This window comes from Pelodiscus sinensis, chromosome 3 (assembly GCF_049634645.1).
Source record: "Pelodiscus sinensis isolate JC-2024 chromosome 3, ASM4963464v1, whole genome shotgun sequence".
In the NCBI taxonomy this organism is placed as follows: Eukaryota; Metazoa; Chordata; order Testudines; family Trionychidae; genus Pelodiscus; species Pelodiscus sinensis.
This window is the reverse complement of record NC_134713.1, coordinates 129,888,601-129,900,998: the sequence shown is the minus strand read 5'-3', so window position 1 is coordinate 129,900,998 and position 12,398 is coordinate 129,888,601. Positions and strand designations below refer to the sequence as shown.

The following is a 12,398-nucleotide window of genomic DNA, read 5'->3' as shown; positions in this document are numbered from 1 at the left end:
TTATTTGATTGTGTTCTATTTCTGTGTTTTTTTGTTTTCTGTATACATATTCATCTGTTAGGCAAAATAAACCTGGGACAAAAATACTCTAGCAACCATGATGGTGATCAGGGATGGAATCCCAGTATCTGATTACTTGATCCTCTATAAATCAGTGTCCTTGACTGTCACTAAGTGATTTTGTGTATACACCTCAAGATTACAGACAATATAATTCAAACTCATTTGTTTCCCATTGCTTTAAAGCATTCAGTGACACCACTCAGTGCCTGGGACTCATCACATTTTCCCCCTACATGTCTGGAACTTAATTGTAGTTACAGTACAATAAAAATATATAAATAAAGAAACACTGATCTTGATTAAGCCAAGCAGGGTCCAGTGCATATGTATGGACAGAGTTTTAGCAGATGAAAAGAATGGAAACTTATTTGGAAACGTGTTAATACTCCAAAACAATAACAAAGATCTTTTCTGTTTTTTTTCTTATCCAATATAATTTATTCATATATTTTCCCTTCTGTCTCCTACCATTTAAAATGTTTTAGAAGCCCACATTTAATGTAAACTGTAGTATTATAAAGGGTAGAGAAAGAGGTGAAATATATTAGGAATTTGCATAAGATTATGCTAAAATTGAGTTGTCTATTTGCATTCCAAATGCCAATATTTTCCCTTTTCATTTAAGAACTTTAAAAAATGTCAAATACATTAAAAGTCCATTTAAACTAGCAAAACATATTTAATAGCTGAAGCGTATGTCTTTAAATCAGCTGATGACAACACGATTGCTAACAGTCTCTGAAGATACAACAATGGTTTTTGTTTTGTCCGGATATATGTTTGTGCTATTTTATGTCACTTGTTCAATCAAAGATTAAAAATCAGTAATAATGTGTTCGGATTCTGCAGTGTAGAGATTTCTACACATCGTTTGAGCTTGTATACCAGTGTTATAACAGCTGTCCAAAACAAGGTGTAGTATGGAACTACATTTACTCATGTAACCGATCTTTGCTTTTACAAGTTAGTGTATTTATATTGTATGCAAACACCACAACCCTTGAGTCATTTACTTGGAAGCAATGGTTATCTTCCACTACCACTGGTCCTGGTTTGGATACTGTCTGCTTCTGAAGTAAGAAATATGGCAAAAGTTCCTGTTCTGACTTCTTCCACAATGTTAAGATCATCCATGGATTACTGAAAGAGCAATAGAGCACTTTGTTTGAATGCTTGCCTGAGATAAGAGAATGCCTGGCAAACACAATGGTGCCAGGTCTGTGTACTTTCAAGAAAACAAGTATGCAGAAGAGTGTGCATATATCAGGGAGATGCTTAAAGCAAATCAGTCTCAGAAGACTACCCACAAGGATATAAAGAAATGGTGTGTGTGTGTGCGTGCACGCGTACACATGTGTATGCGTGTGTAAATAAGTGTCACTCCCAAGATAATGACACAGCTAAATATACCTACTTATATACATATACCTACTCACCTATCATTCTATAAAATCCCACTAGGATTTTTCCACATAAAAACCCACAAAAATGTTTATTTCCAGATAAAGAATTATACATTCAATAATGTAAGGGGATCATTAAAAACATCTCGACGATACTATTTTGTAGTCACAAACTCATATAAACAAGGGTCACTGTAGTTAAGCATCTGATTCTATTTACCCAACAACTAAAACTGCAAGATAACGAACCCCCAAAATCCACTATATGGTGGTCCACTCATTAATAGAAACATCCATAACATCAACTCTTCCTAGGTAACTCGGGAGGTCCTGACTGAGGTGAACTACACAGTTCTAGTGTGTCACGGTCAGGGCTTTACTCACATGGTTCCACAATTATATCCCATTGTCCCACTGGGAACAGGTCGGGGGGAAAATCAAATCTCACACGCATTTTTTTTTTTTAGTAAGTCAGTATAGTCACAGATGAAACACATCCACTAATACAGTGAAAAAAATCATCTCCTATCTTGACTGTTGCAAAACGCTCTTCACTAGTCTCAGTGAAACCCATGCCGTGCCTATTCAATACATTGAAAGCACTGCAGTAAATGACATCTACCCCATGCATAACTCTGATGTAACTGTGCAAACCTGCTCTTTTCATGCAATGGTTACTAGTTTTCTGTCAATCAAAATAAAGTTTCTTGTCCTATTTATCTACCTAATGTACTTACTCAGCTACAGTTCCCACAATATCTAAGCACCTCACAATTTAACATATGTATACTCACAACATCCTTGTGAGAGAGGAAGGCAGTATTTTACATAAAAGGATCTGGAGCACAGAAAGGCTAAGTGACTTGCTCAAGGTGACACAGTAAGTCTGTGGCAGAGCTGGGAACTCAACCCAGATTTTTCAAGTCCTACACTACTCCCCACATTATGAGTCACCCTTCCTCTTTCCAGTTCTCAGCAGCCAGACTTGACATAATTGTCTCTCTCTGCTTATGCAATTTTGTTCTTTCTTATCCATCATCACCACTCTGTCAGTGTTGCCAGCCTTGAATACCAACTTCTCTGATTCTACAAAGGCCGCAGGGTCTCTTTCCATGCTGCCCTTTATGCAGAGCTCCTCCTCCCAAAATGAATCTATAAGCCTCATCATTCATCAAATGCCTTCTCAAGATCCATTATCACCTTAAGAGCTATTTAAATCGATCACTTAATGACAGCTAGGTTGAGAAGCAGTTGGGAATACCTGAAATTATTGAATTTTTTTTTTTTGCATGATTCAGAGCCACCCAGTGTGCAAACAGGTACACTGCAAAATGGTCTGAGCTTATTATCCTCCCATCCCTCTTAGTATTTGCCACAATCTGATGAAAAATTCCATGTAACAAGTGTAAGCAGGGACAAAGTCTTTCTGAGTGTGCACAGCCTTTATTATAATGGAAGGAGTGATTATTTTCAGGGCTTTTATGTAAGCATTAAAGGAGAATAATAGTAAAATAAATTATGCAAATTTATTCATACAGTGAAAATATCAAGCAAGCCAACTGTGTGCCATTTTCAAAACAAGGACTAAAATGTGTCCGAACAACCAGCAGGACAAAGACGTGCCAACAGTTTTTTTTGTGTGTGTGAAAATAGCTAGTCACCTACAAAGAGTATTGGATACAAGAGAATATTGGAACTAAGCAAAGGAGCTTATTGTACAGTACAAACTGTACATAAATAACATTTAAATTGCCATGCCTTTACTATGAAAATCACACGTTTCCTATAAATCCTGAATCCAATCTAGAATAGAAGCCAATCCTCAATACATAAAACATCAAGCCACTGGCAAGATGAATCCAAGAGCTGAATTAAAGTAGGAATAGTGACAACATGCGTGCAGTCATGTCCCGCATGATGCCACACTCGCCTTATGCCACTACTCCTGGCTTCCACCTTCCTGCCCCCCGCACTATGCCCATTCCCCCTCCGCCTGCCCCCCCACTATGCCTCTGCTCCCTCCCCAGGTGATGCCCATGCCTCCTTCCCAAGTGGTGCCTATGCCCCCTCCCCCTGCCCACTATGACCTCGCTCCAGTCCCTCTCCTATCCACCCTCCTGTGCTCCCTGGACCTACCCGACTGCAACTCTGACAAGGTCCCTGCACCCGAGGTGGCACATTGAGCCACCTACCTCCCCCTCCCCATTATAATCCTTCTTTCCCCCTGCCCACCTTTCAGAATCTTTCATTAATACAGACTGCATTATTTTGAAAACCAAACAGGTGTGTTTATTGGGAGGTCAGGGAAAGGGCGAAGGGAGGGGTTGTGATGGGGAAGGGACAGGGCCACAAGGCAGGAGGCCCTGGTGAGAGTTACTCCGGTCTTTGAGATAATCTCTTCCTCAGAGCCTCCCGGATGTGCACCCCGGCCTGATGGGCCTGGCGGATGGCAGCTGTCCACGGCTGCTGGAAGGCTCGCCCCTCGTGGCCAGCTTTTTCCCCTCACCCTGGGACGAAGACTTCCCCCTTTCTCCACACAATGTTGAGGAGGACACAACATGCCACCACCACCTCAGGGATGTTGTGCTCCCCCACATCGAAGCAGGGCAGCAAGCACCGGAAATGTGCCTTGAGATGGTTGAAGGAGTACTCGACCTGGATCCAGGCTCTGTCCAGGTGGGCATTGAATTGGTCCCTGCTGGGATCCAGGTGGCTGGTGTAGGATGTAATCAGCCATGGCATCAGGGGGTAGGCCATGTCCACAATGGCAAATTCATGGTGGTGGAAAATGTGCCTGCCTCCAGCTTGCAGTACAGACTAGAGTTTCTGAACATGTGGGCATCGTGTGCTCTGCCTGACCACCTGACAAAAATGTCTGTAAAGTGTCCCTGGTGGTCGACCAGGGCCTGCAGCACCATTGAAAATAGCCTTTTTGATTAATGTACTGGGCTGCTCAATGGTCCGGTGCTTGGATCAGGATGTGGGTCCCATCTATGGCTCTACCGCAGTTCAGGAACCCCAGGGCAGCAAATCCAGCCACAGTCGCATCCAGCTCTCCCAGACAGACAACACTCCGCAGCAGGATCGAGTTGATGGCCCTCACCACCTGCAGAAGGAGACCAAGAAACACACAAAACAGAGAATGAGAATGGGGGTGTCTGAGCCCTTGGGAGGTGCCTGTTCTGCTTCCTTCCACTGCACCCCCAAACATCCCAGGAGCCACTTCCTATGAGGCTGCTCCCGCCCCCCAGCAGCAGGACTGTGTGAGGGTGGGACAGCGCAAGCCCCTGGGGACAGGGCTTCCCCTCCACCCCCCACAGCCTCCCTTTCCCAAGGGTCCCCCTTATGCAACACTCTCCCCACACCGCTGCAGGGACAGCAGCCCAAGAGCTCCTTACCTCCATGAGGAGGGCCCCGACGATGGACTTCCCCAATGTCAAACTGGTTGCCCACCGACTGGTAGCTGTCAGGGGTGACGAGTTTTCAGATGGTGATGGCGACCCACTTCTCCTGGGGGATGGCGGGCTGCAGGTGGGTGTTACATCTCCAGTGGGTGGGGGCGAGCCAGGAACATATCTCCAAAAAGGTGGCCTTCTGCATGCAGAAGTTTTGGAGCCACTGCTGGTTGTCCCACTGCTCTAGGACCAGTTAGTCCCACCAGTCCGAACTGGTGTCGAGCCTCCCAAAACACCTCTCCACAGTGGGGTGCGGTTGCCAGAGTGGAGCAGCCGCAGCCATGGAGAGGGTCCCCCAAATGAGCTCGGAGTCCAAGTAATGCAGGACCAGGAAGACAGCTGGCAGAAAATGCTGCAAAAACTGTAGCATGGCCGTGTGGGCCGACAGATGCCCAGGGGCAGCTCCTGTACCATGGCATGAAGAAGAAAGCTGTGGCATCCACAAAAGAACAGGGCAACCACAGCAGGCACTGCGAGAGCTTTGCTGTCCCTCGAAGAGGTAGCAAGCACACAGCAGAAGCAGAGAAATGGCTGTCCAGGGCGCCGGCACCAACACTTTATGCGTGTCTCTGCAAGGCTCCGGCACCAGCACTTGGAAGCAACTGGAACCTAAACCCCTGCCTGAACTGGTTCTGGGTGGCCTTTTATGTGAGAGAGCATCCAGTCAGTCTGGATGCTCTCTTTCAAAAAAGCACGTTGCTTTTTCAATGCACTTTTGTGTGTTGACATGCTCTTTTGCAAGAAGTTTTTTCAGAAAATCTCTTCCAAAAAAAGCTTCTTGTGCAAGAAACCTGCAGTCTAGACATAGCCACGGAGGTGAGAATCCATCTCACTTAGAAGTGTATACATATCACTTAATTGTAACAGTGATTTATTTGGATCTACACTCTCAATAAGAAATGAAAATGGTGCATAAGGTTTTCAATTTGAAGGTGGCAGGAAATTAGGTGATACCTGTGTTTATTATTATTAAAGTATTCAAAACTAAAACTGTTTTAAAAACATCCAATCACTCACATGTGTCTGGGAAGTCACCAACCATGGAAAATTTCAAAGAAAAAATTTGAACAACTGAAGAAGGAGAATTAATGATGAAAGTGAATGAGCACTACTCATTTTTACTACTCATTCTTCTACAATGTATAATATGGACTGGTTAACATTACTACAACATTAGACATCTTAACTTTTCACTTCCCATCTTTGTATTCTATTGTGTAATTTAAGAATTATATTAATAGGAGATTTAATCGTGGTATAAAAGAAAGATATTGCTAACAAACAGCTCTGCTACAGACATCTCAAGTAAATATGGCTATGCAAGTTTAAGGACAGCAGTTACTGATTAAGTCAGTCTAACTCCATACACCTATACTGTGTGTTTATAAAATGTGTGCAAGTTTAATTCTTTGAGAACAAATACATTTTGTTTGACTCAGTATGTCGCCTTCTTGTCTAGGCAAGAAAAAAAAATGGAGACCCATGCTGTAATCCTTTCCGAATAAAATGTTTAAATACAAACATGATTGCTATTGTAGACTGTTTAATCTAGAGAGATTGTATTTCAGTTCTGTTTTTGAAAGGTTTGCTGATTTGACCATACAGAGCACTTCATAGCTTATCTTAATGTTTAGATAAGATTTCTTTGAGTTTGGCAGGTGACAGAATCTTGGGTGTGGGATACAGGAGAGCTAAAAAAGATTGGCATGTCACCAGATTATACTTACTGAAAATTACAGCGCGTGGACAAGCCAATAGTCTCAATGAACCTGCTGGAGGCTGGTCTTTGGGGGTGGAATTTGAAGCAGAACACTGATTTGTAGGAGGCAAGATTTTGAATAAATGAAGGAAGTATTATCATCACACCCTCCTTCTGCCTTAAAATGGTGTCTAAGTCTTACCACAGAGCACAAGTAACTCTCTCTAGTTTCTGAGGATGTGAAAGAGAGACAGATTTAGTTAGGGAGCTTTAGATTACATTTTTATATACAGGCAGTCCCCGAGTTACGCAGATCCTACTTATGTCGGATCCGCACTTACGAACTGGGCTTTTCTCGCCCCGGAGGATGCGGGCGGCGGGACCGCCCAGACGAGCCGAGGTCCCGACGCCCTCATCCTCCGGGGCGAGAAAATCTGCTCCGCGTCTCCCTGGTCTGCTGGGGGGGGTGGGCAGCAGACCATGGAGACGCGGAGCAAAGCCGCGGAGGTCCTGGGTGGGACCGCGGCGCATCTGGGCGCTCCCGCCACCAGGGTCCTCCGCGACTTTGCTCCGCGTCTCCCTGGTCTGCAGACCAGGGAGACGCGGAGCAAAGCTGCGGAGGACCCGGGTGGCGGGACCGCGGCGCATCTTGGTCCCGCCGTCCACGTCTCCATGGTCTGCTGGGGGGGGGAGGCGCAGCTAGTGCGCCCCCCCCCCCCAGAAGACCAGGCTTTTCTTGGGACTCCTGGGGCAGAGCAGCTGGGGCGCTGCCGGTTGGTCCCGCAGCACCGCACCTTGGCGCTACTGGACCAACCCTGAAGTACCCCAGCTGCTCTGCCCCAGGTGTCCCCAAGTCAGCCGCTGCTGAAACTGACCAGCGGCTGACTACAGGAAGCCCGAGGCAGAGCTGCTCTGCCCCGGGCTTCCTGGAATCAGCCGCTGATCAGTTTCAGCAGCAGCTGACTTGGGGACACCTGGGGTAGAGCACCTGGGGTGCTGCCGGGTTGGTCCCTGCAGCACTGAGGTGCAGCGCTGCGGAGACCTACCCAGCAGCGCCCCAGGTGCTCTGTCCCAGGCGTCCAGATTCAGCTGCTGTTGAAACTGATCAGCAGCTGATTCCAGGAAGCCCAGGGCAGAGAAATTCTGCCTCGGGCTTCCTGTAGTCAGCCGCTGGTCAGTTTCAGCAGTGGCTGAATCTGGATGCCAGTTCCGACTTAAGTACAAATTCGACTTAAGTACAAACCTACAGTCCCTATTTTGTACGTAACCCGGGGACTGCCTGTATATAAGATTATTCCATAAGCTAGTTTCATGGCTTTTTTTTTTTTTTTTTGCTTCCTGGAAAGTGGGACCAACAGTGACCAGAACCACCAGCAAGAGGGGGGGGCATAAGGAGTAGTTGTTCCAGGGCTTTGCGGGGCATGTGCTGCAGCCAGGGGAGTGTTGAAGGCTGGCTGCCCCCGTCCACACCCCTTCTGCCCAAGGTCTCATTCCTTCCAGGGGTGCAGAGCCAGGCCCCTCCACACCTTGCCCTGGGGCCCTTGGTGGCTGTCTGCCCAGCTGATGGTGACTAGCAGATATACCTTTTCTGGTTGAAAAATAAAAAATATTTTCCAATTACATCTTTAAAAACTCCACTGAAACAGGTTTTTTCTACCTTATATGACAAACATGATCTACAAAATGGTATAGCCTGGTACGACAGGGGAGATTCCAGAAGACTGGAAAAGGGCAAATATTTTGCCCATCTATAAAAAGGGGAATAAGAACAACCCAGGAAACTACAGACCTGTCCCAGGGAAGATAATGGAGAAGGTAATTAAGGAAATCATATGCAAACACTTGGAAGTTAATAAAGTGATAGGGAATAGCCGGCATGGGTTTGTGAAGAACAAGTCATGCCAAACTAATCTGATAGCTTTCTTTGATAGGATAACGAGCCTTGTGGATAAGGGAGAAGTGGTGGATGTCATATACCTAGACTTTAGTAAGGCATTTGATACGGTCTCGCATGATATTCTTATTGATAAACTAGGCAAATATAACTTAGATAGGGCCACGATAAGGTGGGTGCATAATTGGCTGGATAACCATAGTCAGAGAGTTGTTGTTAACGGTGCTAAATCCTGCTGGAAAGGGATAACAAGTGGAGTTCCGCAAGGGTCTGTTTTGGGACCCGTACTGTTCAATATCTTCATCAATGATGTAGATATTGGGATAGAGAGTATGCTTATTAAGTTTGCAGATGATACCAAACTGGGTGGGGTTGCAACTTCTTTGGAGGATAGGGACATAATTCAAAATGACCTTAGCAAGTTAGAGAAATGGTCAGAGGTAAACAGGATGAAGTTTAATAAAGAGAAATGCAAAGTGCTCCACTTAGGAAGGAACAATCAGTTCCATACATACAAGATGGGAAGCGACTGTCTAGGAAGGAGCATGGCGGAAAGGGATCTAGGGGTCATAGTGGACCACAAGTTGAATATGAGTCAACAGTGTGATGCTGTTGCAAAAAAAGCAAATATGATTCTAGGTTGTATCAACAGGTGTGTTGTAAGCAAAACTCGTGAAGTCATTCTGCCGCTCTACTCTGCACTAGTTAGATCTCAGCTGGAGTACTGTGTCCAGTTCTGGGCGCCACATTTCAAGAAAGATGTGGAGAAATTGGAAAGGGTACAGAGAAGAGCGACAAGAATGATTAAAGGTCTAAAGAACATGACCTATGAAGCCAGGCTTCATGAACTGGGCTTGTTTAGTTTGGAAAAAAGAAGATTAAGGGGGGACATGATAGCGGTTTTCAAATATCTAAAAGGGTGTCACAAGGAGGAAGGAGAAAATTTGTTCCTCTTGGTTTCTGAGGGCAGGACAAGGAGTAATGGGCTTAAAGTGCAGCAGGGGAGGTTTAGATTGGACATTAGGAAAAAATTCCTAACTGTCAGGGTGGTCAAATATTGGAATAAATTGCCAAGGCAGGTGGTGGAATCTCCCTCTCTGGAGATATTTAAGAACAGGTTAGATAGACATCTGTCAGGGATGGTGTAGACGGAGCTTGGTCCTGCCTTGAGGGAGGGGGGCTGGACTCGATGACCTCTCGAGGTTCCCTTCCAGTCCTATGATTCTATGATCTGTATAAGTCCCTCACAACATTGTTATCCATTAGTAATGTGTCAATAAATCATTGTTACCATACAATGGATACATTCCCTAGACATACTGCATACGTAAACGTTCCAGAGAGAGCAAGAATTAGAACAATTCAACTGTACATGGGATTCCACACCTCTTGAATACTCTCAGATTGTGTAAAGAACAGGCCTGGTATGGACCAGAACATTCTCAAACTAGGGTCAGTCACATGGGAAAGGTCTATTCTGGCTCCTACACTCCCTTTCTCATCAACCCGTTCAGCAACAGTTACAATCTTCTTGCGAGTCTAGGCAAGTATCTAGTTTATAATAGTACCCAGAAACAAGTGGCTCAGAGGAAAGTGTAGGAACAATATACCAATATGGGAGATATTTTTACTAACCACCACTCTCTGCCCTGAAGCAAGAGAGTTTAGACTTCTCCTCAAATGTTACCATTTGGGAGGGTGGGTGGGTAGGTAGGTAGGTAGGTAGAGAGATAGATACAGAAACACATGATTTACTTTTTCAGAACTATGCTGCACAACTTCACGTTCTTGCTTGGTCATTTCCCCTCTCAACTAACCAGTGCTCAATCTTTTCACTTTCTTCATAGACAATTCTTTCTAGGTCTGACCATTTCTATGTCTTTGAACTCTCCACCTTCTGCTATAATCTTTGTTTGTGGTAGGGTGTCCGGAACAGATTGAAGGTAAGGGTGCATCACTAATTTATACAATAATATTTTCAGTATTTTCCAACCATGTCTTTAGGCTTCCTCTTGACTTTCTTTTACGTCTGCTCTTTTTGACCGTTACTACATATTAAGGAAATGTTTTCAGTAAACTAGTCACAAAAACATTCACCATCTTTCTCCTGGTTTTTACAGTGAATTTAGAACCTAGCAAAGTATGCCAATAGCACAAGTACTTCTTCCTTGGGCACTACATTATGTTTTACAAGTCTGATTATCAACAATTGTCTTTGTCAATGTACTCAGACTTAGTACCAAGCAACAATCTAATTAAAATAGCGCTGTAAAAGTCAATGTAGCACATATTAAATGAATGAAATGCTAGTTGATAGATTTCGAAATTCAATGGCTAACACAGAATCATTATCAAATGGGAGCATTTTTTAGTTGGTTTTCACAAGAATCTGTTCTTGGCCCACTGCTATTCAATATCTTTATCAATGATCCCAAAGAAAATTTTTTTAGCAAAGTCTGCAGACAACCCAGACTGATGGAATAGCAAATGAGGATGACAGATCAGTTACATAGAGCAACCTGGGTCAACTGGTAAGTTAAGCTTTTTGAACAACATGCACTGTAAATACAGCTAAATGTATGCAAGGTCATACATCTAGAAACAAAGATGCCCTTACAGATTGAGGGTGATTGCATCTGAAATGCAGTAACACTGAAAAGGAATTGAGACGTGGTGGAAATTCAAGTTAACTGTGTTCTTAGGATATGGTGGTGGGAGATAGCATCATCTTTGAATGGAATGTATAAAACAGGGGGTAATAGGCAGGTGACTCCTTCTGCATACAGTGTTAGTGACTGGTAAATAACTATAATAATAATTTGAGGTATGATTAACCTGCCTTATTATGAGAGATTTAAGCTGCTCAATTATTCAAGAGACGGTGAAGAGACACTTGATCATAGTCTGTAGGTACCCAGAGGAATCTAGTTTAAGGAAAGCATAAGTAGAAATCATGGCTTTAAGTGGAATCCAGACATATTCAAACTGGAAGTGAATATACAAGCTTTTAACAGAGCAGGTGATCAATCATCAGAACAACTTACCAAGAGCTGTAATGGATTCCTCATCACCTAAAGTCTGCATGAAATCCTGGCCCCATTGAAGTCAATGGCAAAACTCACTGCAAACTGTAAATCAAGATCACATATATTTTTAAAATATATGCTCTAGTTCAACCAGCATGTAAGGGCATGAAGGAGGGAATACTGGCTGAACATTATATAACCTGTGTTGACCAGAAGGACAGGTCACATTACCACCTCTTCTAGCCATAAAAATACATGACCTCATCAATACTGAATTTCATGTGTCTATTTAGCTATTTTTTTCTTTTCTGCTTTAAGATACTCACAGACTCCCCTGGTTTTGACTGATACAATGCATTTTGCTTTATCTTCAAATTCTTGCCCATCTCTTCCTTTAGTAAAGGTACATAACTCCACCAGTCTGGAAGCCAATGTAAATAATTACGCAAGTGCTTAGAAGTGCTTTCAAAGAACTGCAGGTCTAAATGCAAATTTTGCTGATCAAGAGCACAAAAGGCAGATGGAAAAGTTGTCCTTACAGAAACAAATTTAGTAAGAAATGAGGTAAAGACTCATCCCCCAGCACAACAAAATGGTATCTTAACTCAAAATAAACCTTCAATATCTCAGTTCCTTCTCACAATTCCCACCAAAAAATTGTATACTTGGCACAGCAGAAAGAAGTAAAAAGGTATTTTACATGCCTGTATAAAATCCTCAGACTACCATATTTCAACACATGAACATTGTCTCCAAGTATTCTGAAGATACCGTGCTGGGCAGTAACCAATGCTACCAAAGTGATGTCATGATGGTATAATGCACATTCTAAATGCTGTAATATTATGGAAACACAGT

The 12,398-nt window shown here is 43.7% G+C and overlaps 1 protein-coding gene and 1 long non-coding RNA gene across 4 annotated transcripts in view; both read right to left on the bottom strand.

Annotated features, from left to right (window-relative positions):
• FMN2 (formin 2) overlaps positions 1-12,398 on the bottom strand; it is a 241,250-nt gene that overhangs the window by 106,196 nt on the left and 122,656 nt on the right. The window lies entirely within an intron of this gene.
• LOC142827649 (uncharacterized) lies at positions 11,309-12,335 on the bottom strand. The gene is made up of 3 exons (XR_012902351.1): positions 11,867-12,335; positions 11,559-11,642; positions 11,309-11,438 (listed from the first exon to the last, which is right to left on the bottom strand). It is a non-coding gene; the product is annotated as an uncharacterized LOC142827649 (long non-coding RNA).